Source organism: Diceros bicornis, chromosome 14 (assembly GCF_020826845.1).
Source record: "Diceros bicornis minor isolate mBicDic1 chromosome 14, mDicBic1.mat.cur, whole genome shotgun sequence".
NCBI lineage: Eukaryota > Metazoa > Chordata > Mammalia > Perissodactyla > Rhinocerotidae > Diceros > Diceros bicornis.
Window position 1 is genome coordinate 62,718,920 of NC_080753.1, and position 22,533 is coordinate 62,741,452.

The 22,533-nt window shown below is 45.1% G+C and overlaps 1 long non-coding RNA gene across 3 annotated transcripts in view; it reads right to left on the minus strand.

Moving 5' to 3' along the window:
• The window catches only part of LOC131414180 (uncharacterized), a 70,624-nt gene that overhangs the window by 17,960 nt on the left and 30,131 nt on the right, over positions 1 to 22,533 (minus strand). Inside the window, exon 4 of one of the 3 annotated variants that reach the window (XR_009222147.1) lies at positions 3,282 to 3,587. The exons of 1 other annotated variant lie outside the window; for it this stretch is intronic. This is a non-coding gene — a long non-coding RNA (uncharacterized LOC131414180). Of the gene's footprint in view, positions 1 to 3,281; positions 3,588 to 13,663; positions 14,967 to 22,533 lie in introns of those variants that run through there. One more of the 3 variants, XR_009222149.1, reaches the window with a different exon arrangement.

Here is a 22,533-nt window from a genome sequence, read left to right on the forward strand (position 1 = left end):
CTCCACCTGCTGCCTGGGACCACCACGGTCTAAATGGTGCCCCTGCCACAGGCCATCGGCCTCAGGAGCGGGGGGAGCAGGCAGGGTCTCCCTCACTCGCGGGAACGCAGGCATGCAGCCCTCCCGACCCACTAATCACACCCTGGCCGTGTGCTCCGCCTCTGAGGAGCTGGGGGAACTGGTACCGTGTCCACCCTGCAGAAAACATCCGATCTGTGTGGTTTTTACTCCTTTGGAGCATTTTAACCCAGACACTTCCTGCTTGTATAAACTCGCAAGGCCTGGCACACCTTAATCAGAAATTCTCCTGGTTTGAGGAAAAAGCTCCTCTGTTTTCACATGGCTAATACTACACCCGTGCCTCAAATTTCTTTTCCGCTGAACCTTATTATTACTGTTTGCTTACAGCTGGTAGTGGGGGAACTTTCTATTTTCTCTCTGGATTCTTCCCAGAAAGTGACATCCAATGGGCCCCATCCAATTCTCAATACCTGGGCACATATTTAGGACCTCTAAGAGCTTGCCCAATATTTGAATTTTGACTCTCTAAAAACCCACGGGAAAACAAAGTTTCTGCCCTGAACACAGTGCATGTGTGCACTGCTATAGTCATGATTTTGCAATGGGGGTCGCTTTAAAGCAAGCCTAGAGGAACCAAGCTGGGCAGCTTGTTGCCTCCCCATCAGCTCAGATGCCCACTCTCTTGGGACTCCTGCTCCACACCTCACAGGGTCCCGCGTTCCTCAGGTATCCTGCCTCGAGACAGTGGAAACGCGACTAAACCCGCCCCAGGGGCACTGGTGTGTTGGAGAGCAAGAGCTCTCGTAGCCATAGCCCTGACGTCTTGGCTGAGAAACTTCCTGCTCAGAGGGGCACTCAGCCTGTCCTTCTGATGGTTTGGTCCACCTAGTGCTGAGGTCTGGGTGACCTCTGAGCTGAGGTCTGGGGAATCCCAAGTCTGGTGGAGCTGTAGGCTGGATCATCAGATTTGCCTGTTGCCAAGTTGGGATGAGTGGGGACCAACAAGAGGATGGAGCTTGGAGCTGTGAGCGACCTGTTAGGGTGGATGGCATGTGGACACCTCTCCTTTCTCTAGTCTAATAATGTGGGTTATTTCTAATGAAATAAAAATAAGATATCGACTTCCAATGGCATACCAAGCACATTGCTGGTCTCATTTCCATTTTTGCAGTATAAAAATAATAACATATACTTGGAAAAGTTGTTGTGAGATTATGTATATATATCTTAAGAGTCTAATTTCTTTTCTCACCTCCTTTATGTCCCTGTTTCCTCCATTGTGTTGTAGTCTTTATATAAAGAGCCCTTGAGCCCCTTCTCTGACCCCAGGCTGTCGTTTATATACAACCATTTCTGATATCACTTCCACTCATCTTTATTTCCAAGGCCAAATAAGAGAAATCTGCTGACAGGCTTCTGTTCACTTCTCAGATCCACATCTTTCAACTTGTTTTTGCTGCTATCTCCTAACTGTTTTCACACCTTCGGGAGCAGTTTGAATCCGTCTGAGACCTTCCCCAGCCTGATCCTTTTAGAGCAAATAGGACTAGATGGCTCTTCCTTGGTCCACCCCCACCGAGCCCTCGATCCTTGCAAGAGAAGGGGCCGGCTGTGCGGTCCTGCCTATCAGCCTCTGAGCTCCCGTGAGCCCTCACTCCAGGGCTGGATTCAGGGATTTTCATTATGCCAATTTCTTAAATAAGGCTGACTGTTTCATTACAAGCATTAACAAGTCATTTCATTCACTGTAAACATGATGTATTTATGATCGCAGACTAAGATGTTATAATATTACATAAGTGTGCTTTATTTTAAAGAAACTCAAAATATAAAAAGGTGAATTTATAATAATGTCCTATGAAGCAATTTCTTGTATCACCAAGGATTCTTCACCATAGAATTCCCTCCATCAGTAGCTTTAAGTGCATCAGAAGGATTAAGAGAGAAAGACCTTATTATTTAGTCTAGTGGTTTTTAAACTGGGTTCCATGGAGCCAAGGGGGTTCTCTGTGGAGATGCCCCGGGGGCCACTGTACTGAGTCCTCAACCCCTACTTCAAAAACAGCAGCTTAGAACAAAACGACCACAAAATCCAGCGGTTTCACTCTGTCTGTTTTCTGTACTGTGCTTCCACGTGTAAGGTTTGGTTTGTAGAAAACATTCTATAACTAAAACTTTTCAAAAACCATTGGCCTAGTCTAACATCATCTGTTACACAGATGCAGATGCCAAAGAACAGAGAACTGAGAGACTTGCTCAGGAGTCAGAAGATGAAGCTACATACCCTAATCCCAGCCCAGTGTTCACTGATATTCCCTGCTGCTTTTCCATGAAGGTAGGGGAGCGGGGAGAGAAGGAAGTTAAACAAATGTGTAATTTTTAAAACATCAGTAACTGTCTGAAGATCCATCAGCATTGGAGAGAGAGGACCACTACAACACAATCCCACTAACACATCAGTTTGGGGATGGCAATGCAAAGATCTGACAAGTCCAAGGGCATTGTTTTAAAGAGATGCATTTAATGCCTGTGAGTATATACAATTAAGTGCAGAGGTCCTTATGACACATGTTCTAATTAATTGATGAGAACACATTAAAATTCAGATCAATCGTTTGTAAAGAACTTCACAGATGCTCAAAGTAATTTTTTTCTCTTAAGTACTTCAACCAGTTTCTCCTACCATTGTGTTTATATACCCACTTTGCTTCACAAGCCACTTTTACATTTAATGGTAAAAAGTTAAATGTCAAATCATCTCCTGGCCAAATTATCAGAAATTCACAATTAGTGGAAATTTTACTCTATGGACAACTACCGTGGGAAAGGGCAACAATTTTTTTTGTGGGGCCCCTGTCTATACAAACAATTTGAGTCACTCAATATCAGCCCGGATTGGGCATCACTTGGCTGCCACATCTCGTATGATCCCATGAAGAAGTTTGGTACCAGCCAGTGAGAGTGAACTGCTTGCCTGGCAGCCCTCCAGGATGGCCTACTGTGCAAGGCCCAGAGCTCAGGGCCATCTGGTCAACCTATGCAGGGGACGGAGGGTAGTGGGTTGGAGGCTGTCCCAAAAAGGGAGAAATGAGAACTGGGACTCACATGGTCTCAGACCAGGCTCAGGGTGCCCACCCTGACAACACTGCTGTTCCCAGCCACCACGGGCAGGATCCAGCCTGCCTGGATCAAAGAGTGGTACTAACTTTGTAATTCAAGACAGTAAAAGAAATGCATGTATAAAAATTCTATATACTCACAACTCTTCAGGAATATCTCTCTGGGCAGTAATTAAACTTGGAATTAAAAATCAAAAGAGAAAGGACTTCCATTACTGTCAAACCTGCATTTGGAATGTCTTTGATGTGAACAACCCACATTTCCTGTTTTATGCATTGCTGTGATGTTTCCAGAGAGCTCCCTATGCAATTCAGCTGAAGACAATTCTTCTCAGGGGACGTGAGGCACCAACTGGCTTTTCTCTGTCACTGCAGGAATTTTGTAGGGCATATCTTTCACGTGAGGTGCAGCAGGGAGCCATGCTCTGAGGATCCGTTTTTTTCCACCTGTGGTGACATTAAAGACCATGGTAATTGGAACTTGACAGAACAGCTCCTGGTTTCCATGGCCAGAGGGTAGGCACACAGCTTGGCAACACTGCGTGTCAAGTTACCCTTCTCCTTTGTGTCAACCACATTGGAGTCTGTGGGCGCTGCCGTGAGTTGTGAATAACGCAGACATGGAATGGGCAGTGCTCTCCACCATACAGCAAAGAGGGCTGAGATAAAACCTGAGTTTCCACACTCTTGGGAGGACACCCATGTCCCCACTGGGCCATGGAGAGCAGCTCTTCCCAGGGGCTCATTTCCCATGGGTTAGAGCACGGCCTCACAGCTGGGCTGCCCCAGCAGGAGGCGGGGCCTAGGGATCTATGTGTATTTCAGCATCAGACACACAGAGTGATTCCTCCTACACAACACACACACTGGCAGTTGTGTCCTCCCCCTTCACAACAGGATAAGATCACACAAAGCCCAGCCACTGCCGAATCAAAGGTTGGACGAGCGGCTGGAGGAGGAACATCTTCCATCCCGTGTTGGTCTGTTTCCATAGTTCCCTCATACAGTTCCTCTTTTGTGCTCATCCCATGCCTGCCAGATCCACAGGAGCACCTCTGTTTGCTGCCCTTGCTCCCAGTCCTTTGCCCTGGTTTTGCTGCCTACGGGGAGTTGTTGGGCATCTGCTCTAGCAGTAAAACCAGCCTCCAGCCAAATCAAAGCGTCAGGGAAGAGGGAGAATCCCCCTCCGCCGTTTCCCTCGAGGTTCTTATGGCTGGCCAAATAATTAAAAAGACAAGTTAGCAAGAGAAAATAATACCAAGTTTAATAACATGTATACATGGGACAAACCAGGGAAACTGAGTTTCTCAACACAATAGCTGAGATTCTCATCTTAAATACTATCTTCAGCTAAAGACAAAGGAGGATGTTGGGGGTGGGGGGATATGGGATTTCAGAGGGGAAGAAGACAATTCACATGGAGAGGGAAATGTAAATGTTTGTCAGACAATTATTTACAGGGCCACCTATAGAGAATGTGGCTGGAGAGACAGAAATCACAGTAATCAGGAGTATGTAGATTTAAGTCCTCTCCTTCCATGCTGACAAGAGTTTTCACAGATAAGGCCATCCCCACCTCCCCAATACGGAGAGGGAGATACCTTTACCAATGTAAAGATTTGGTAAACAGCACTTTGAAAGGAATGGGCTTAGCGAGGACCCTGCCAATCTGTCCATACCCAGAGTTAAATTCCTTTAGGCAGTTAGTGGGGGAGGTCAAATGTCCATCAGAGAAAATAATCAAGGTAAAGAGACACATTTCAGCATGCCCAATTTTCATCTCCCACAGAAGCAAACCTAGCAGCAGCCTTCCCTGCACCCCGCCCTGCCCTCTTAGAGACCAGCGTCACCCAAAGTCACCTCGAGACAGCGCATCCAGATCAGTCCCTGGGGAGGGTGCAGGTCACCTCAACAAGGATGTGTTTCTAAATTCCATTCAATATGAGCAACTAATGTGTTTAAGCAAAGCCTATCAAGAAAATTGGAGAACTTCTAGATGTTTCCATGATCAAGAAGCCTCATTCCAACGCTGCTTCTAGAAAAGTGATTCCTTTGAGTCAGAACCAGAAATCCCCAGATAGAACATCTGTTTCCCTTCTCATTTCAGCCCTCCCCTGGCTCACCGCATCAGTTCCTTCAAGTCTGTGCTCAGATGTCTCCTCCTGGTGGGGCTGTCTGGAGCACCCTGTTTAAAAGTACCCACACACACACACACAAACACTCTCAACACCACTTTCCCTACCCCCATTCTCTGCTCTACTTTTTCCTTTTTCTTTATCATTTATCACCTTAAAAATGTACTTATCTATGAAGTCGGGTGTTCATTGCTGTCTCGCCACTGCCAGGATGAGGCAGGCGGGAGGCTGTGCTTCTTCTCTGATGGATCCCAAGTACCCACAACTATGCCTGCCACAGAGAAGATGCTCAACAAATGTTTGTGTAATGAATGTCAGACAGAGAAAAGAGTGAAGTTAGATTGTGATGGAGTTTTTTAATTAGTTAAGACATTCTACTACTAGATTTTTAAAAATAAAATACCCAAACGTTTGTATGGTATTGTGGGAGATCAAAATTAGCCACCCTGAAATATATATCTTTACCTTGATTATTTTCTCTGACAGACATTTGACCTCCCCCAAACTGCATAAAGAATTTAACATAGAAGACCTGTTTTAGGAAGGAGCCACTACCATATGATGGCTGTAATATAATGTAAAATAGATGTTACAATAAGAAAGGTACCACAAGCCCATCTTATCAAAAATTCTGGGGGCTGGCCCCATGGCTTAGCAGTTGAGTGCGTGTGCTCCGCTACTGGCGGCCCGGGTTCAGATCCCGGGCGCACACTGATGCACCGCTTCTCTCACCATGCTGAGGCAGCGTCCCACATACAGCAATTCAAAGGATGTGCAACTATGACATACAACTATCTACTGGGGCTTTGGGGAAAAAAAGGAGGAGGATTGGCAATAGATGTTAGCTCAGAGACGGTCTTCCTCAGCAAAAAGAGGAGGATTGGCATGGATGTTAGCTCAGGGCTGATCTTCTTCACAAATAAATAAATAAATAAATAAAATGAAATCTTAACAACAACAAAAAAAATTCTGTCTCACCCAGGCCACATTCTCTAGGTGGCCCTGCAAAGAGTTGTCAGACAAACATTTACATTTATAAGGGAAATCTCCATTTGTAAAGGTATCTCCCTCTCTGTAGTGGAAAGAGGGGAAGATGATCTTATCTCTGGAAACTCTTTTCAGTATGGAAGGAGACAACTTAAATTTGCATACCTTTGATTACTGTGATTTCTGTCTCCCTTCTGTCTCCCTCCCTATTCCCAACATCCTCCTTTGTCTTTAGCTGAAGATTGTATTTAAGATGAAAATCTCTGTCATTTTGTAGAGAAACTCAGTTTCCCTGGTTTCTCCCATGTATATGATACAGGCTCAAGACAAGGTTGACATGAGGGAAGCCATTGTGGAAAAGAAACCCTACTGTAACTTTGAATGACCTCTGACTAACTAACCCAGCTGGATATGCACCCTCCAGGAGATCTAACTGCTCTGTAGATTTTATGACCTCTGCTTGTGCGTGTACCTCCCAGCTGCAATAGGATGATAACTTTGTTCTTTTGAGTTCCTTAGGAATGTGATGACCCCCGAACAGAGAATCTATGCTAATAGCCATCATCAATGAAAACTGAAAGATCTGGTGTGGCAACTCCCAGTCTGTAACACCAGAAGGTCAACATTCCTAACCCCTTCCCCTATAACCCACTGGTCTATATAACTGCTTTAAGATTTTGTGCCCCTTTAAAATGATTTTTTTCAGACATTAGTCGGCCATCTTCCCTCTTGCTAGCAAGCTGTAATAAAAAAGTCCTTTTTCTCCTACCTCCTTGCCTCTTGGCTATTGGCATGTCTTGCAGCAAGCAGAAGGCCCCACGTTGGGCAGTAACATATACATGTTGTTAAACTTGGTATTATTTTCTCCTGCTAACCTGTCTTTTAATTATTTGGCCAGCCATAAGAACCTTAAGGGAAAGGGCGGAGGGGGATTCTCCCTCTTCCCCAACAGAATCATACCTCAGTTATCTTATTTGAATGAATAATTGACTTATTCAGAAACCAATCATGCAGACCCTATTATGGATGCAAGGAAAGAGAGGAAATGGTGTGTGTGTGCTTGTGTGTGTAGGGAAGTGGTGATTCAGCTAGAGGGGAAATCAAGAAGACTGATCCCTTCATATTAACTATCAGCCAACTCTGCTCTGTTGGGGCGACTTCTAATTTTTCAGAGCCGAGTTCTCTTCCCTAGCTAGTGATGACTTGAAAATCCACCACTGGGCTCTGGAATTGCCCCAGAGCTGGAGTTGCCATGTATCATGCATTATTTGATCTATAAAAATGAACTCTCTAGGGACAGGACATTTCACAAAACTTTTGAGATCCAAATTAATTGAAGGTGACAGCTGCCTTGAGCAGGGGTCACTGGTCGGTCATCCTTCCTCAGAAGTGGCATGACTGCTGGAGTAATGGTGATATACTTCAAAGCCTGTCATCAAAAGGGATTCTCCCAGTCTCCCTTAATGAACAATGGTTAGTCCCCTAAAAGGAGAAACCAACACCAGCTTCAATTTGTTTAAAACAACAACAACAACAATAAAATCCAAAAAAGTTACTTAGTGCTGAAATGCCTGTACACCTTTTCTCCTGGTTTAGCTGTTCCAGGTAAAGAGTGAAGAGGAAGCTATGACACAATGTGACAAGTCCAGGTTTTAGAAGCTGAGACTTGTCCTAACTCTATCAATAAACCAGCTGTGTGTCTTTGAGCAAGTTACTTAACCTCTCTGGTTTTAGAATCTCTAAAATGAGGTTGCTTGGAGCTAATCCAAGAGCTCTGCCTCTCCCTACAACAAGTTCCGTGACTTCAGTTTCCTTCTCTGTAAAATGAAAACAAAGCCTTCCTCAAATAGCACAATGCCTAGCATGTGGTAGGCACACGGTTAACTGTGGTTCCTTTTCTCCCACTTCCTTTCCCTGCTTTTCCCAGCACTGGTGAGGGCCATTTGGTTTCTGTTTCTCCCTAGGGGCCTGTCAGTAGTCTCCCAACGGAAACTCTGTATGGGGTGGAAAAATAACTAGGAAAATCCCATTTGCAAGGCCTCCACAAAGACCCCTCCTTCACACTCACTACCAGAAGTGGGTTTTGAGAGAAATGTCCTGCTGGATCTTCTTGTTGGTGTTCTGAGACCAATGCCAATGTGGGGGGAGAGGGAGTCCCCACACATACAACCAAGTAGTTCTCAGATGCCTGGAGGGTGTCCGAGAATTCAACTCAATTCTGACACCATCTACCTGGAGATAGCATCAGAGCCACAGGTCAAGGGCTGAGTCCCACAAGACTGTCCCCTCACTTCAGACCCTAGTCGAAAGCCCAGATTCTTACCTGTACTTCTGACCAACTGGCTATAAATCAGAGGTTCCCATGACCCCCTCCTCGGGTTTGATTAATTTGCTAGAGCAGCTCACAGAACTCAGAGAAACTTTTTACTTACTAGATTACTGGTTTATTATAAAAGGATATAACTCAGGATCAGCCAGATGGAAGAGACGCATAGGGCAAGGTATGGTGAAAGAGCTCAGAGCTTCCATGCCCTTTCCGAGCGTGCCACTCTCCCCAGACCTCCAAGTGTTCACCAACCCAGAAGCTCTCTGAACCCCGTCCTTTTGGGGTTTTATGGAGGCTTCATTACATAGGCATGACTGATTAAATCATTGGCCATTGGCGACTGATTCCACCTCCAGCTCCTCTCCCCTCCCGGGAGATCAGGAGATAGCCAACCCTCTAATCACACGTTGGCTCCACTGGCAATCAGCCCCAATCCTTAGGTTACCTGAGGGCTTTCCAAAAGTTGCCTCATTAACATAACAAAGGACACCTTTATTGCATTTATCACAGGAAATTTCAAGGGTTTTAGGAGCTGTGAGCCAGGAATCCTGGACAAAGACCGAATATGTATTTCTCATAAATCGTAATACCACAGGTCTATTAACAATAGCAGTTATCCTTTCACGAGCTCCTTCTCCACCCTAGGCTGTGCTAGGAGTGGACGTGTCTCACTGGAGCCCCACCACAACCCATGCAGTAGATGCTTCCATCCTCTTCCATGGGGCCAGAGAGGCTACATAAACCTTAGGTTACAGCAGCAGGGTTCTGACTGAGGCATGTTTGACTCCCAAGTCCATCTTTCATGGCCTTCCAGCCACACAGTACAGGTGGCTCTGCCATTAGGCGAAAGAGCCTTCTCTCCTGAGAGGCTGCAACCTTCACCACCCAGCTGGGCTTTTGCCGGCAGCTCAGAGGTGCTCCGTGTCGTCTCTGTGTGCTGGGTGAACAGCTCTAGCTGTAGGTCACAGAAGGTTTGACCAGCCTTCTCCCCTCCACTGGCCAGCTGGCTGGTTCTCTCTCCAACACCTGAGCAGGAGCAGCAGCACCACTAGGGAGCTGGTTAGAAAAGCAAATTCTTGGCCCCATCCCAGACCTACCAAATCAGAAAGTCTGGGATGGGGCCCAGCAATCTGTCTTCACCGCCCTCCCGGGCTTCTGAGGTGGGCTCAGGTTTGAGAACAGAGGATGAATAATACCGTGCCCCGGGTAACCTTATGTGCTGGGCCGTTGGAACAAGGAGAACTGAGCTCAGAAGTATCCTTACATTCTAAAACATTGCTAACTCCTCCTTTGGCAGAGAGCACTGACCAATTGGCCCACAATGTGTGGGGGCCGGGGGGCCATGAGGAGAAAGTTCTATTCCCAGCAAGAACAAGATGTTTCCTCTACCAGAATTAGCATGAGGCAGCCAGCGCCCAGCCAGAGGGACTAGCCAAGGTAAGCCACAGTCCCCAGAGGAGGTTCAAACACAGGGAGCTCCTGACAAACACCAAATGCAGAAGAGCCGAAATGGGTCAAAGTGAGAGCCGGGCCATACAGCAAAGAGCTGGGCCATCTAGAGGAGTCACAAGCATAGATGCAGATAGACCCGGGCCATCTGCTTCTCAGGCAGTGGACACAGGTACACGGTGTGTCCAGTGTCATGGCGGACCCCAGCTGGGGCGGACAGGACACCCACCGAGCTGTCTCAGGGCAGAAGCATGTGGCCGCGTCTCTCTTTGATCATTTGCCTGTTGCAGAAAGAAAAGTCCTTCCCTGTACCAGGGTCAATAAGATACAGGTGGGAATGGGCAGTGCTGTTTGGGGAGTGGCAGTAGAGGTGAGGAACGCTTTGGAAAGCCATTCCAGAGCCCGTTGGTCAGAATTCCTCAAACCGGGATGATAATCAGAAATGTCACTTTTAGTAGACATAGTTGATGGGATAATGACACCCATAATATTTGCCATGAGAGGTAATGTTCAGATCAAATAATAAAACACACTTATAAGCATTTTTATTTCTCTACATAATGCAATAAAAGAAATCATATTTTCAGCAGACGCTTATCACAAGCCAGAGGACAACCCCTTTCTACGTTTGTCTAGAATCACGGGAGGCCAGCCTTCCTCATACCTCAGGCCAAGATGGGGGGAGTGGTGACACTGTGGCAATGAGGAGACAGTGGTGACCCTATTCTGAAGGGCTCGCTAACCCTGCCTGGGGGCAGGGGATGAGGACAGTACAGAAAGCAATTTTGAGTGCTTTTGTTTGTGACCACCAATTCTTTGTCGTTTTCCCCCTAGAAAATATGTCACAATGTGACGTATGAGATGATTACAGCAAAATTACAGGTTACAATGAGAATGTGGTCAAGGAGAGGAGCTTCCCATTGAGAATACCTTCTGTTTCATTTTATGAAAAAATAAAAGCCTTGTGTTAAGAAATTAAATTATTTTTATATTTTGTACCTCATTGGTATGTTAAATGCCATTTATTAAAATGCTTTTAATTCGGGAAAAGTTAAAATGAAACACTAGCCCTCTAGCAAATCAAATTTTGATAATTAACTCTGATGTTAATGGAGAATTGCCAGGAAGACGGCGCTGTGTAACTTCTAGATTACAAAAGAGAGGCTGAGAGGAGGAGAAGGATGGTCAGTGGAGGAGGACCAGGGGCAGATGCGGGATAAGAACAGCCTGCAGGGGGACGCGAGGGAAGAGGAGGGGAGCAGACGAGAACTGAGGGAAACAGGCCTGTGATTGATGACCCTAAAGACGAGTACTGGGCGTCTAGGATTTTTTCTCTAGGCGGGGGACAAAGGTTTTGATGAGCAGAAAACTGAAGACCTGGCTGCTCTCTTAACTTCCACTGTGGTGCCCCTCTGAATTGTTCCCCACACTTCAGCCAGAAGGATCCCATGAACCCAAATGGTCTCCCCATATCCCTCGTCTACTTAAAACACTTCAAGAGCAAAATCCTCAACAAGGCCTAATGGTCCTGCCTGATACAGTCCAGGCCTCTCTCCAGCCTCCTCTCCAGCCTTCCTCGCTCTCAGAGCTACAGCCTCCTGGCTTGCGCTCGGGGCGCAGACAATCCTCAGGCCCCCTGCCCCAGGCACTCCTGGCCTGAAGCCTCTCTTCTCTCCCGGTGTCCCTTGCGTCCTGCGTACTCCTCCTCCTTAAGATTTCAGCTCAAAAGCCACTCCTCAAGAAAGTAACTCCTTAGACTAGGCCAGATCCCACACCAGCGGAGCCCCCCACCCTTTGACTTCACTCAGCACGTGAATCTGTGCGCTTACAGATTTGTGTGTGACTGAGGTCTGCCCCTGTTGACTGTGAGCTCCCTGAGAGCAGGGACGTGTCTGCAGTGCTCCTCATTACTCCCCAGTGTCCAGCATACTACCTGCCATGTAGCAGGTGCTTCATATGTGTTGAATGAATGAGTGAATGAACAAAGGAGGAAGGAACCAATGAGGCCCATTTGGTCCGTCAGTGAGTTCCCCAGCATCCTTCCACACCTCTGCCGTTGCTGCTGTGCAGCCTTGGGAGGCAGGGTGTTGCCTCCGTTACCAACTTTGCTTCTCGATCAGACAGCCCTAGATTCAAATCTGTCCTGTTCCACATGACCTTGGCTAGTGACTGAATGTCTTCCAAATTCAGTTTGTCGTCTGTAAAATGGACTCATAACAACACTCACTCACCGGGTCGTGGGGACTGAATGAAATGCACTCAGCCACACGGAGAAGTAACACTTACATTTACTGACCACCTGCTATTTGCCAGGAACTGTTGTAAATTTTCGCAACATAACATCCCTTTTAATTCTTGCAACAACCTAATGAGGCAGTTAGCCTTTTCTTCCCACTTTACAGGTGAGGAAACTGAGGCACAGAGCCATGGCAGCATGAGTGGGCACAGCTACTGAGTGAGTGGCTACTCTGGCTGGCGGCTTCCTGAGCCCACAAGCTCCGTCGCCGCCCTGCTGCCTCACATAGAGAGGGCTTGCTCAGGGAAGCTGCTGTTGGTTTTATAGAATCAGGGAACTTCTTAGAATAGCTACAAAATAGTGAGGCTCAGTACTACCCAGAGGAGTTTCACTCTTCACTTCTCACCTCCAGGAGCCAGCAGGCCAGAAATCGGAATGCCCATGGAAGCGGCTCCCGGGAGGGCCCAGAGCACGCTCTCCCACTGAAGAGGCGACCTCCCAGGGAGGCAGACGGGCCTTTGTAGCTGTTATGGCCGCTTCCTTCTCACATGCTGTCACTGCCCCGTGTGAGGCCCTGGGGGCCTGGACGGGAGGCAGCAATGACTTCTCCAGGCTCTTGTCAGCCTCAGGGAATTGGTTCACTGCTCAGAAAAGACCACAGAAGGAGCTCTGCTGGTCAAGCAGGAATGCTTTGCAGGGAAGCATTTTCTAGGTATTTCCACTGGTTCCTTAAACTGAGAAGTGAGACCCTCCATTTCCCAACAAGAGCACCCAGACCTCGACCCCTGCCATAGATATACTCTCTGCCGAGTGTGGGTGTGGGTGCTGGGAGAGAAGCTCTGGAGGACAAAGCAATTTGGATATACCATGGCCAACAAATATTTGTTGAAGGATAAAAGAACCAGCAGTCTCTAGGTCAAGAGTTGGTCGAGTGGTCATTTCTCATATGGTGGAAATGATGAGGTCAGACGTGCCGCTCCGCTGCAGTGCTGCGCTCACACGAGGCTGATGAGTACACGGATCTTTTCCATTTTTGTTTCTTTCTTCACAAAGTTTGCTTTCATTATATCTAAACTGACCCAAAATCTCACTCGTAAGCCAAATTCTGGTGACAACGGGTCTTATTGGCTTTACAGTTTCATTATATTTCAACCCAACAACATCAAGCTCACCAAGAGGAGGCAGGCGTTTATGGTTTCACTCTCTCTGTTTGACAGTTCTTCTCCCAGTCCTTTTTTTTTTTTTTTTAATAATTTTATTTATTTACTTATTTTCCCCCAAAGCCCCAGTAGATAGTTGTATGTCATAGTTGCACATCCTTCTAGTTGCTGTATGTGGGACGCGGCCTCAGCATGGCCAGAGAAGCAGTGCGTCGGTGTGTCCCCGGATCCGAACCCGGGCCACCAGCAGCGGAGCGGGCACACTTAACCGCTAAGCCACGGGGCCGGCCCTCCCAGTCCTTTCTCACATAAAGTTTTATAAACTCTAGAGTTTGGTGCTGTTTGCTCTTGAAGGAAGATTTATATTTCCTAGACTGTGGTGGGTAAGGCAGTGGTTAAGAGACCTGGACATCACGCACTGCATTTAGGGCCTCGGGCAGATTACTTCACCTCCTTTAGTCTGGGTCCCACTTCACCAAGAAATATAGAAGAAAAAAAGAAGAGTCCACCTCCTAGCACAGCGCAGGACAAATTATAAGCACACAATAAACGGGAGCTGTCTTTTTATTTTCACTTCAACTTTATTGTTCTGTGAATTGGAAAACAGTGGAAAAAATGATGGGGAATTTTTTATACCAATCTTACCCTGAAAATACTTTATTTTTTTTTTTTCTTGTCTTGGGAATTAAGAACTCACTGAGAACAAGGAAGCGAGGAGAGGAGATAACATCTTCCTTCAAGTCTATCTAAATAAACAAATCCTTAGTTAATGGCTGTTGAATTTAGATTTATCATTCTTCTCGAGGAGTCCAACTTCAGTTTTCTGAGAATAAAAAAAGGCAAGGGCTTACTATAAATCCATTTGGAATAATGTGGGATGTAAACATTTTCTTTAAAAAAACAATTGTTTGAGGTTTATCTTTCTCTGATGATGCCTTATCCTTCTGGCGGTTTTGAATAGAATTACTGCCTGCCATAGTAGTTAGGGAGGAAATAGTCAGTTAGAGCCATTTCAAATCTTCCCCTAGACATTTAATTGTATCCTACTTAGGCTCAAGCCTTACTTTATTAATATAAATTAAAACAATTGAAAATCAGAAAAATACTCTGCCATATTTATTATGTTTATTAGGAAATCTTTCTGATTATGCTTCATCCTCAGGAGTATTTTTCATTTAATTCCAGCTTATGGTAAGTGCCCAGCATTTCTTTATTATCAACAAACCTCACCGGGTACCTGCTACCTGATCAGACCTGTGTCAAATATTGGCCATCAAAAGATGTGTCAGAATCAGCCATCCCTCAAAGGAGGATTATGGTGGCCAGCCTCTGAGACAACCCTCAACAATGCCGTCTCCTGATGTCCACATCCTGTATGGGTCCCTCCCACAATGTATCAGGGTTGATCTGTGTGGCCAACAGTATAGAACAGAAGTGATGGTGTGTTGCTTGGAGTCTAGGTTATTAAAGATTTGGCTTCTGCCTTGCTCTCTCTTGGGTCGCTCACTCATGGAAGCCTCCTGCCATGTCGCCCTGTGGAGAGGACCACATGGTGAGGAACAGGGTGGGACTGAGGAAGTCAAGTCTCCTGCCACAGCCAGGGGAGTGAGTGTGGAAGCAGATCCTCCAGCCCCAGTCAAGCCTTCAGATGACTGCAACCTCGTGAGAGACCCGAGCCAGACCCACCCAGTTAAGCTGTTCTCCAATTTCTGACCCTCAGTGACTATGTGAGATAATAAATACTTATTATTTTAAGCTGTGAAATTTCAGAGTCTTTTGGCAGCAACAGATAACACAAGGGTACAGTTTAGTTGAGAAGGCTATCCACATGCTTAGGGAAAAAAAATCATGTAGCGTAAGATAAGAGTCAAATAAGCAGCAGAAACTGAGGGGAGTTGATGTTTAGGAAAGAGAAAGAGCGGGATTGAGAGAGAGAGTGATCAACCTGTGGGATAGGAATTCCACTAAATGCTCCACATAGGAGCTTGCTTCTTATACCATCTATTCAAATGAACCCTCTTTTGCTCTTCTCTGATACCCGGAAGTCATTCTGGTTAGGAGCTTGCCAGCAGGTCTGATGTTTGCCTGATATCCTCTGGTGTGGCCATACAGGTTGTACAAGGTTGAGCTAGGTACTAGTTAGTAGACAGCTGGTGTCCAAAGGCTGTCAATTGTTCCCTCACCCAGGCCTACCCCCAATGTAACTAATGGGTTAATGAGTGGCCCCTCAGGGGTGTCCAGGACCCTGATCCCACTCCTGCCCCCAAGACTAACATCAATCTCATTGGTCATTGTCCACGCCATATTGCCTGCCACGTGGATGTGAACTGACCAGCACAAAGCACCTGGTGGTTCTGTAGCTTTGTGCCACCTCTGAAAGCAGGGACTTGTTTCTGTTCCACTGATGTTCTTTCTGCTCTGCTGTTGTAAGAAATTGACAAAGAGATTTAATTAGAAGTTTCTCTCCCTTCCAAAGCTTTGTGGTCCTCCATGCCACCCCAAAGAGATAGATGCTAAGGTTAGCTGTAGCCAAATGAAGGAGAGCATTAGGGTCTTGTGGAGTCAAATTATATATATATATATATCTGACTATGCATATATTTGACTATATATATTTGATTTTATATATATACACGCACATACACACATATGTATAAAGATCTATGGAACAAAAGAGTAACTTGATTTTAATGATCGGGAAAAGTTGCTTGTTTTTCAGTCCTTACCTCTCCTTTTTAAGAGTGAAGCCTTAAAAAAAAAACTTTCCTAATTGTTCACAATGCCCTCTGTGATGTTTATAATAGTCTCTTGTAAGTTACATGCAGGTCTCAGATGAATCCCCCACTCCCCATAGTTGAGGTAACATATTTTAAAGGGCTACAGTGTCTGGCACATAGTGGGCCCTTAATAAATGTCAGCTTCCTTTCCGTTATTTTCTCCCAACAAATACCATGACTTTGTTTTACCAAAAGTAGAGGCCTCAAAATGCAAAAATATCATCAATTTTCAGAAATGGAACAGAGATTCATCTAAAGTCGACCATATTGTGAGTGAAATGAATACTGTCTGACTTTGTTGACAAGGGGGTCCTGGGTCCAACATACCTGGGCCTCTCTCGGCCCCTTTAAATGGTTTACAGAGGTTCATGTTGGTGATTTCGACAGGGAGCCAAGAGCCATTTCTCAACAACAAATAACTGCCTTGTCAAAGGGCTTATTATTTTCTCATTGCCTCCTAATAAAACTTCCCGGTGAGGCTGAGATGCCCTTAGGTACAGAAGAGGAATTCTCCTTTCTGGGAAAAGGCTGCCAAGGAACACAATGGGTACAGAGGACGCCAGCTCGTCAGATGCAGCGGGCACCGCAATCTTTCTACCTGTTTTCTTACTGAGGACGTTTCCCCATTTTACCCAGTGTTACCGGCCCACAGACGTATGAAGCGCATCTGCTGCTATGAGTTTGGATCACATATGGCGTCGCCATGTCCTGGAGTCCTCGCCCAAGGTGGTAGCCTCAGCCTCGTTAACTCAGCAAGAAGGGACTGCTAATTACCCGAGTGGATGCTGGCCAGTCTCGGAGTTCTAACCCCAAGTCGGCTCACAGACCTGCCCCTGGGGTCACCATGGTCATGCAGCCTGCCTTTCCCCCAGGGCAGCACTGGTGGCCATCCAGCAGTTCCCTCTGACGCATCATCTGGGCCTGATTGTCTTTGGTCTGAATGAGACCGGACAACACGTTAATTAAAGGGTACTTAAGCCAAAATTCACAGGCAATCCAAAAACTGGGAAAAAATATTTCTAATATATGTGAGGAAAAAAGACAATCCCCCCAAAAAAGTACAATGGGCACAAATAAGCAATTTATAAAAGACAAAGTACAAATAGCTGGTAACATATTTTTAAAAATAGTCAACCTCACTGATAATCAAAAAAATTCAGATTGAAACGGAATACTTGGTGGTAGAGGGGTTGGGGGCAGTACTGGCAGGAGACTGACAGATAATAAAGACTAGAGTGGGCCTGGGTATGGGAACCAGACTCTCAGCTACTGCTGGAGAGGTGTGGATAGGGACAACTTTACTGGAAGGAAATTGCTAGTGTGTTTTTAAAATGCGTATATACTGTGACCCACAAATCAGGCTTCTGGGAATTTATCCTGGAGAAACAATTAGACAAGTGTGCAAAATGTACATGCAACCACATGTATCTCAGCCTTTGTTCTAATAGCGGAAATGAAAAGAGCACAAATGTCCAAAAGTAGGGGATTGCTCAATAAATCTTTATATAGCAATGCAATAAAAAATTATATATCATGACAAATGTGAAGTATTTTGATGTGGAAAGATGCTCACAATATACTAAGAGAAAAAAATCGTTATGATATTCTATGTTTCATTGAATATATCACACCTTTGATTATACGATGCACCAATTATATTGTGTTATCGCTAAGGGAAAAAAACATTTGTACATCCATAAAAAGAAAGCTATAAGGAAAACAAATTAGTTCAGGTGCCCCTAAAGCTTCTTCACCTTCAGAGTCCAACTCTCCTGACCAAGGTTGAAGCTCAGCAACGTTGCTGTCTACATTTTTCCACCCAGTATCATCCTCTACACCAGCAAGAGCTTCTGTGGTATTGCCTTTCTCAAAAAGGTGCTCCTCTACTGTCTCCAGTACTTTCCTCCAAGCATCTGATATCCACTTCACAAGTTTTGGTGTATAGTTGAAAGAATGACAACTATGCCACAACTATTATAACTGCAGCAGCAATAGTAAGCTATATCCCATTTTCAGTGATGTTAAAATGTGGAAAAATATATGCATTTTAGAAGCATTGAAATATAGCACTGAATATAGTTTGGTCTCTCCTATGTAATAAAGAGTTGGGATGGCCTTTGTCCCCAGTTCCTGGGATGTAGCCTCTAAATCCTTGGATTTTCCCAAGCCATATGAGTGTCTTTGTTACTCATGGTGAGCCCTGATCGTTTATGCGAACGGGCTGACTCAGGACGGGGCTGACCACACCTGGAAAACCAACCCTGGGATTCGAGGGTGGGGGCTTTGAGTCATATGGTATCAGCCCAACCTCTCAGGAGGGGAGGGGAGCTGGAAACTGAGTTCAATCTCACGGCCAGTGATTTAATCAATCATGCTTATACAGTGAGGCCTCAGTGAACACTACGCACTGAAGCTTGGGAGAGCCTCCCGGTTAGCAGTACTCCGAAGACTGTTGTACACTGAGGTGCCTGGAGGTAAGATGTCCTGGCTCCACGCAGAAAGGACATGGGACTCTCCCAGACTTCACTGTATGTGTCTTTTCTTTGGCTGGTTCTGTATATCCTTTGGCTCTAACAAAACTGAATTATAAGTATAGCACTTTCTGAGCTCTCTGGGTCATTCTAGTGAGTTATCAGACCTGAGGATACAGGGGCCTGGGGACCCCCGAGCCAGGAGCTGCTATCTGGAGTGAGCGCAGTCTTGTGGAGGAGCGAGCCCTCACCCTGTCTGTGCTAATTCTGAGTGGTTGGTGTCAGAAGTCACTGCAGTCCATTTTGTAAAAAATAATAATGAAATAATATTTGTAAAAAATGATTATGAAATAATAAATAATAATGAAATAATCAGAGACAGGAAAATATGTAGAAGTATATACACTAAATTGTTAACTATAGTCACCTGGGTGGTAGTATTATCAGTGGCTTTTATTTTCTTCTCACCCATTTTTTTTATATTTTCTCAATTACTAAAGTGACTTCATGTTACTTTTTTAATCAGAAAAAAACCCAACTTCCTTCTTTTTCAAGAGATAACTTTAAGTTCTGATAACTGTCCTTCTCACAGAGTGGATTCCATGAGTTTCTTTTTGCAAATACATTTTGAGGCATCCGCTTCTGGCCCTGTCTTCATGGCATATAGACTTAGGCCACAGTTATAAACCCAAGAAACAAAACTATTTCAAAAATCCATGCTCAGAAACAAACAAACCTCTGTCACGATACAGCTGTCAGATACGGGGTCACGGTGGCACAGATGTGGCAACTGCTGCTTAACTAAAGGGAAGACTGACCATGGAGAACAAATTACAAATTTCATCCCAAATCGTTAAAACTACTTGCTCTGAACAGAATTTTCTAAAAAATTTTTTAATTTAAAAAAAAAAAAACAAGAAACCTGCCCAAGGAAGACGTCGTTGACTGCCTTCTCAAGTGATCCAGGCTGAGGCCTCCTCCTACTGCTGTCAGAGCCCCCATAAGCAGCAAAGAGAAACAGGTTCCCACGAGCCACCTGCAGCGGGGGCCAAGAGGGGTGCTGAGACCAGGGGGTTCAGTGGCTCGCACAGTGACAAAACAGCAACCTCCACCAAGACACGGGAGGGGCCGTAATGACACTTGCTCCGCCTGCTCTAGCAGCCTCACCCCACCCCACTTAACCTACAGCTTCTAACCTGCATGGGAAATGGATCAACCACATTGGTAACTAAATGAGAGTGAGCAGGCTCCGTGTGAGGCCCGCCCGTGGGTGAAATTCGTCAGTGCTTTCACATGTGTACAGTAGTCCCCCCTGATTCGCTGTGTCGCTTTCTGCAGTTTCAGCTTTACCTGGAGTCAACCACAATCCAAAAATATTAAATGGAAAATTCTGGAAATAAACAATTCATAAAATTTAAATTGTGCACCTTTTTGAGTAGTGTGATGAAATCTTGTGCCTTCCTGCTCCATACTGCCTGGGACATGAATCATCCTTTGTCCAGCGGATCCACGCTGTACACACCACCCACTCGGCAGTCGCTTAGTAGCCGTCTCAGTTATCAGATCAACTGTCGTGGTATCACGGTTCTTGTGTTCAGATAACACTTATTGTACTTAATAATGACCCCCAAGTGCAAGAGTAGTGATGCTGGCAATTAGGATATGACAAAGAGAAGCCATAAAGTACTTCCTTTAAGTGAAAAAGTAAAAGTTCTTGACTTAATAAGGAAAGAAAAAAAATCATATGCTGAGGTTGCTAAGGTCTACAGTAACTTATTACAGTATATTGTTGTAATTGTTATATTTTATTATTGTTGTTGTTAATCTCTTGCTGTGCCTAATTTATAAATTAAACTTGATCATAGGTCTGTATGTATAGGAAAAAGCATAGCATACCTAGGGCTTGGTACTATCTGTGGTTTCAGGCATCCACTGGGGGTCTTGGAACATATCCTCGTGGTTAAGGGGGGACAACTGTACGCTATGGCCTCTGTTTTGCCTCTGGACAATGTGGACTGGATTCCCACTTGTATTGCAATGTGTTGGAGTAGCCTCATGAGTGACGTTCCAGAGATGAGGTCACTGTATCCATAGAGCAACTGGTTCCTGGGACCTCAAATAGGCTTCTGCGCACCACGCACACTGCTTGCCGATCCTTTCCTCCACTGTGCATGTCCAGCTGGTTTTCAGCGTATGGAAAGATGATGCCAGCACCTCAGCCACAAAAGTCTGTGACATCCTGGCATTAGCAATAAGATCTAAGCCTCCTTTGTCATTGTATTTTATAAAGTTCTTCAATGAAAAAGCAAAATTTAGCATTAATTCATTTGGCAAATATATGATGAATACCTACTATGCACAAATCTTTGGGACAGTAGAGACAAAATGAACCTGGGGCCCATAACAGAAAAGTGACAAGAATTGTGTGAACTTTGATATTAGAACTGTGAAATAAACAACGATAAGAAAAAGCAGATGAGACTCTCTGCCTTATACAACCACACCCCACCCTGTCGTTGTTCTCAGGTCTCTAACACAGATATTGTGTTTATTGTGCCCTGGGTGCCTTAGTCTCCTCCAAATACCACTGTGGGAACAAGGGAGAGAAGCGCAAGGCTCTACTGTCATTCTTTAAAGAACAAGCGAGTATTCACTTGCCTCTTTTAGACTTCAGGTTTTGTTTTATAAGACACACAGGTATGTACACACACTCACCTCTCTGAACAGTAGCTGAGCCTATTAACCTGTTGCATTTGGGGAAAAATGCCAGGTTCACTGGAGTTTGCATGTTATAGAGCAGGGCTGAAGTGGTTGCTTTCACCACTAAAGCAAAAATCAATGGATCACTTGTACTGTTCCCACAATGGAAGCCTTTAGTTTCCCAGGAATATGTGAAACTGAGCACCTGCAGGCTTCAAATGCCCTGTGTGTTGCCAGCAGCTGCTCCTTCAAGGCTGGAAAATATCTCTGAGTACAATTACCTGTGCTCTGTCGAGCAGGGAAAAGTCACAAAGGAAAGGATCGTGGAATTCAGCATCGTGTTTTTAAGTGATAAGGATAAAGCAGACCACTTACAGGAAACAGGAGAAACCTGCAAATTTCAGCACCATGGAAATTAGATATAAAAATAGAGGTTAAAGGATAATAAGCATAATAAGAAAAGATGGGCTTTCCCAAAGCATAACAAGAAGAAATGAGCTTTGAAATTTTCATTTGTTATCTTCTCTGCCCCGATTAATACCTATGGGGCCCTGTGTGAAGAAGATCTAGAGGTCTAGATGGTACAAATTGCAATGGAGGTGCAGATTCTAGAGCTATACTGACAGGGTAGGAATCCTGCTCTACTGCTTACTAACCATGTGACCTTAAAAAAATTACATAATTTCTCCATGATTCACTTTCTCCACACATAAAATGGGCATAATGGTAGTGTTATACTGTTATATTGTTGTGAGAAATAAATAATTTAATTTCTTCATAAGCACAGCATTAAGTTTTGTCTACTATGGTAGAATCACTGAGATTCTCATTCTCCTGGGTCCTTTCCCTCACCTGGAAGGACCCTGCAGTAGATTGTGTTTCCAAAGACAGCCAAGACAATGTCCTCCCTTACAAATGCTCTTTTGCACTGTGATCTCACCATTCTCCCATCAAGAGGGAAAGCTTATGTCCCTTCCTCTTGAGTCTGGCCCAGGTGCCTGTTTTAACCAATAAACTGTCAGGATGTAACACTGTGTAACTTCCAAGACTGGCACTTAAGAGATATACAGCTTCCCCCTTTGCATTTTGAAATACTCCTTCTTGGAACCTCGCCATCATACTGTGAGGAAACCCAAGCTGTCATACGGAAAA